At 35.7% G+C, this 5,986-nt stretch overlaps 1 pseudogene; it reads left to right on the top strand.

The window, feature by feature from the left end:
• The first annotated feature begins 4,666 nt into the window (after positions 1 to 4,666).
• Positions 4,667 to 5,355, top strand: LOC110197699 (NF-kappa-B inhibitor-interacting Ras-like protein 2 pseudogene; annotated as a pseudogene).
• The last annotated feature ends 631 nt before the right edge of the window (positions 5,356 to 5,986 follow it).

The raw sequence follows: 5,986 nt of genomic DNA on the forward strand, positions 1-5,986 counted from the left end.
GAAATAATAAACAACTTTAGCAAAGTTGCAGGCTATAAAATAAACCCACATAAATCATCAGCATTTCTATATATTACCAACAAAGCCCAACAGCAAGAGATAGAAAGAGAAATCCCATTTAAACTTACTGTAGACATTATAAAATATTTAGGAGTCTACCTCCCAAAACAAACCCAGGAACTCTATGAACACAATTACAAAACACTTTTCACACAAATAAAATCAGATCTAAATAATTGGAAAAACATCAGTTGCTCATGGGTAGGCCGAGCTAATATAATAAAAATGACAATCCTACCTAAGCTAATTTACTTATTCAGTGCCATACCAATCAAACTACAAAAAATTATTTTATAGAGTTAGAAAAAATAATAACAAGATTCATTTGGACAAACAAAAGGTCCAGAATATCAAAGAACTAATGAAAAGAAATGCAGGGGAAGGTGGCCTAGCAATTCCAGATCTTAAATTGTATTATAAAGCAGCAATCATCAAAACTGCTTGGTACTGGCTAAGAAATAGGGAGGTGGATCAGTGGAATAGGTTAAATATGCAAGACATGGTAGTCAATGACCATAGTAATCTATTATTTGATAAACCCAAAGACCCCAGCTTCTGGGATAAGAACCCACTCTTCGAGAAAAACTGCTGGAAAAACTGGAAAAGAGTATGGCAGAAACTAGGCATAGACCCAAATCTCACACCATATACCAAAATAAAGTCAAAATAGGCTCATTACTTAGATATAAAGCATGACACCCTAAGTAAACTGGGAGAACAATGAATAGTTTACCTATCAGATCTATGGAGAACAGAAGAATTCATGACCAAACAGGAGATAGAGAACATTATGAAAAGCAAAATGGATCATTTTGGTTACATTAAATTGAAAATTTTTTGCACAAACAAAGCCAATGCAAATAAGATTAGAAGGAAGGTAGAAAATTGGGAAATAATTTTTACAACCAGTTTCTCTGATAAAGGCCTCTTTTCTAAAATATATTGAGAATTAAGACAAATTTATAAGAACACAAGCCATTCCCCAATTGATAAATGGTCAAATGGTGAGTTTTTGCCCTTAAAATTTGAAGCTTTGGGCATTTCAAACACTAGATTAATATGGCATTTTACTACACTGTTTTGTGTATCCAATCTATTCCACTGAACTAACAGTCTGTTTATTAGCCAGTAACAGATTATTTTGATGATTGCCACTTTGTAATATAATTTAAAATCTGAAACTGCTAGGCTACCTTTCTTATTTGTTTTTTCGATCATTCCCTTGAATTTCTTGATCATTTTTTCCTCCAAATGAAATTTGTAACTTTTTTTTCCTAGCTCTATAAAATAATTCTTTGGTTCTTTGATTGGTATGATACTGAGCAAGAAATTAATGGGTTGAATTGTCATTTTATTATATTGACTTGGCCCATTTCTCCAATTATTATTCAGATTTTAAAAAAATGTTTTCATGTAATTCCTTGATTTGAATTGGCAGGTAGCCTACCATATACATACATACATATACATACATATACATATACATATACATATACATACACATATACATATACATATACATATACATATACATATACATATACATATACATATACATATACATATACATATACATATACATATACATATACATATACATATACATGTACCTGTACCTGTACCTATACATATACATATACATATACATATACATATACATATACATATACATATACATATACATATACATGTACATGTACATGTACATGTACATGTACATGTACATGTACCTATACCTATACCTATACCTATACCTATACCTATACATATACATATACACATACACATACACATACACATACACATACACATACACATACACACACATACACACACATACACATACACATACACATACACATACACGTATACGTATACGTATACATATACACATACACATACACATACACATACACATATATATATACATATATACACACACATATATACACACACATATATACATATACATATATGTATTTTTTAAAATTTGCTGGTTATTTTAAATGGAGTTTCTCTTTCTATCTCTTCTTGGTGGACTCTGTTGTTTACATAAAAACCCTGATGGTTTATGTGGGTTTATTTTGTATTCTGCAACTTTGCTAAAGTTGTTAGTTGTTTCATTTGCTTTTTTTGTTGATTCTTTAGGGTTCTTGAATAATAATGGTGATAATGGACATCCTTGATTCAATCCTGATCTTATTGGACGGCTTCAAGTTTATCCCCATTACAGATAATTCCTGCTGATGGTTTTAGATAGATACTATTTATCATTTTAATAAAAGCTCCATTCATTGCTATGCTTTCTAGTGTTTTTATTAGGAATGGATATTGAATTTTGTCAAAGGGTTCTGCATATATTGAGATAATCATATGCTTTTTGTTATTGTTATTCATCTGGTCAATTATGTTTCCAGTTTTTTGAGTATTGAAACAACCTTGCATTTCTGGTATAAATCCCACCTATTTTGAAATCTGTTGTATATTTCTATTGTGTATTGTATTTCTGTTGTATATTTCCTTTCTAGTACTTCATATAAAAGTTTTTCATTGATATTCATTAAGGAAATTGATTTTCTTTCACTGTTTTTACTCTCCCGGGCTTAGGTATCAAAATCATATTTGTGTCATAAAGGAATTGGTAGGACTCTTTAACAACTTTTTCAATATTTTATATAGTATTTGGATAAATTCTTCTTTAAGTATTTTGTAGAAATCACATATAAATCCAACTGATCTTGGGGATTTTTTCTCAGGGATCTTGCCTGTTCAACTTATTTTTCTAAGATACGGTTATTTGAGTGTTATATTTCTTCTTCTTTTAATCAGCACATTTATATACATTATGAATACTCATCCATTTCACTTAGACTGTCAGTTTACTGGTACACAATTGGGCTAAATAACTCCTAACATTTGCTTTCATTTCATCTTCATTGGTGGTATATTCATCCTTTTCATTTTTGTTATCAGCAATTTGGTTTTCTTCTTCCTTTTAAAATCAAATTAACCAATGATTTATCGGTTTTATTTTTTTTTGCCATAAAACCAAGTCCTAGTATTTTTTTTTTTGGATTTCAATGGACTTTTACTTCTTTGATTTTCAGGGTTTTCTTTTAAACATTTTATTGTTGAATGGTTGATTTTAAATTTGTTCTTTTTCTATTTTTTTTTGTTTTCATGCCCAATTCATTGTAATACTGTTTATCTCTTTTATTGATGTATGATATTAGAGATATAAAAATTTCTCCAAGTATTATTTTGGTGGCATCACTCAAATTCTGCCATTTTGCCTTATTGTTATTGTTATCTTTAATGAAATTATTTATTGTTTCTATGATTTGTTTTTTGACCCACTCATTCTTTCAGATTAAATTTTTTATTTTCAAAACAGTTTTTAAATGATTACATGGCCCTTTATTCAATGTAATTTTTAGTTCATTGTGGTCTAAAAAGAGTTCATCTAATATTTCTCCCTTTCTTCATTTGATTGTGCAGTTTTTGTGCCATGATACATGCTCAATTTTTGTGAGGCTGCCATCTACAATCAAGAAAAACAATATATAATCCTTTCTATTCCCATTCAGTTTTCTCCAGAAGTCTATCATATCTACCTTTTCTAAGATTCTACTCATCTTCTTGACTTCTTTCTTATTTGTTTATGGTTACATTTATCCAGCTTTCAGAAGGGGAAGTTGAGGTCCTCCTCTAGTTAAGTTTTACTATCTCCTCCTTTAATTAATTTAACTTTTCTTTTAAGAATTTTGAAGTTTTGCCATTTGGTACACACATGCTTAGTACTGATTGTGTTCTTTTAACAATATATAGTTTCCCTGCTCATTCCTTTTAATTAAATCAATTTTTGCTTTTTTCTTGCCTCAGATCATGATTGCTTATTCCTGCCTTTTTTTTTACTTCAGCTGAAGCATAATAGATTTTGCTCCAGTCCCTTATTTTAAACTCTATGTGTTTCTCTGTTTGCATGTTTATTATAAACAATACATTGCTGGATTCTAATTTCTAATCCATTCTGCTAACTGCTTGCATTTTATGGATGAGTTCAATCTGTTGATAGTCACTAACTGTGCATTTCCCTCCATCTATTTTCTTCTATTTATTCTTCTTGTCCCGTGTTTTTTTAATCTTGTCCCTCCTTTCAAGTCTATTTTGCTTTTGACCACTGCCTTCTTTTATCTGCCTTATCTTTTTCATCACCTCCATTTTTTTCTCTTATTCCTTTCCCTCCTACTTCCTTGTTGTATAAGATGATTTTTATTGCCAATTGAGTACGAAAAAATATTTCCCATTTTTGAACCAATTTAGATGTAAATGGAGTCCAAGCACTGAACACCCTCCAGACCATTTCCCCTTTACTATAAAAGCTCTTCCTTACATGTCTCTTTTATGTGAGATAATTTCCCCACTTTCCCCTTCCATTCCTGTTTCTCTCTGGGGATCCCTTTTTCTCACCTATCCATTTTTTTATATCATCCCAACATAATTGACTCATCCCGACAGCCTTTTCCAATGTAGAATCCATCTACTTGCTGTAATAATGATTAAGATTTTAGGCTCTTGCTGGTTTGCCGGATGCTGGAGGGTGGGGATGACTGGGAGGTTAAGGAAGGAAGTGGGAAGTTGCTTCTGTCGGCATCAGCTGCTGCTGAAGTTAGGGATTTTTACCCGAGGAGAGACCCTCAGCAGAGTGGAGGTCTGTCCATGGGGAAGAGCTGCAAAATGGTTGTGTGTGGCCAGGCATCGGTGGGGAAGACCCCGATCCTGGAACAGCTGTCGTATGGTAACCATGTAGTAGGTTCTGAGATGATTGAAACCCAGGAAGACATCTATGTGGGTTCAATTGAGACTGACCGAGGTGTGAGGAAGCGGGTGAGATTCTGTGACAACCGGGGCCTGCGGGATGGGCAGAACTTCCCAGGCACTGTTTCTCCTGTACAGACGGCTATGTCCCGGTCTACAGCACTAACAGCCGAGAGTCCTTCCAGAGAGTTGAACTGCTCAAAAAGGAGATTGATAAATCCAAGGACAAGAAGGGGGTCACCATTGTGGTCCTTGGTAACAAATGTGACCTTCAGGAGCAGCGTCGAGTGGACCCCCGATGTAGCCCAGCACTGGGCTAAGGTGGAGAAGGTGAAACTGTGGGAAGTGTCCGTAGCCGACCACTGCTCTCTCCTCGAGCCCTTCGTCTACTTGGCCAGCAAGATGACTCAGCCCCAGAGCAAGTCAGTCTTCCCACTCAGCCGTAAAAATAAGAGCAGTGGCTCCTTGGACGGCTGAGGCTGTCCTTCTCACCCACCCACCCCCTCCCTCAGCCCCACACTATCCCAATCCTACCCTCCCCCCCAACTCCTTGGCGTTTCAGGTAATTGGGGAAATGGGAGGGACAGAGTAAGATGGGCTTCCTGAAGTCAGCCTGGCAGAGGGCTACAGTGGCAGGTAACTGGGAAACATCCTGAGTCTCATCTCACTCCACTGCTTCTCTTCCTTGGAGAGGAGTCGAAATAGTGCACGTTACTCCACAGCCACCACCTCACTCCCCCTCATCCCTATACTATTGCTATCAGGCTGAAATCCATTTTGAGAGCTAACAGTGCCAGGAGACAGTCAGTTGATTGTGGTCCCCTGCAAAAGGCCCCCCAACAACTCCAAGTCGTGGTCCTTGGAAAAAGATAATCAAGCAGAGAGGTTGGCATGGGACGGAAAGGGAAAGAAGTCCTCTCTATCTCAGGATGTGTCTCCAGTTCACTTGTGTTCTTCCCTTAAGAAGTGCCCAAGCCGCCGGAGAAGCAGAAACTTCTCACTAAGTTGTTTTCTCCTCCGGCTTACCCTGCCCAGGGTGTATGGCCATGCTGTAGTGTAAAGGACCTTCCATGCTGGGGGTGGGGTCCAGTCTTCCACCACGGAGGGT

Source organism: Phascolarctos cinereus, unplaced genomic scaffold (genome assembly GCF_003287225.1).
Source record: "Phascolarctos cinereus isolate Bilbo 61053 unplaced genomic scaffold, phaCin_HiC Scaffold_5;HRSCAF=322, whole genome shotgun sequence".
Taxonomy (NCBI): domain Eukaryota; kingdom Metazoa; phylum Chordata; class Mammalia; order Diprotodontia; family Phascolarctidae; genus Phascolarctos; species Phascolarctos cinereus.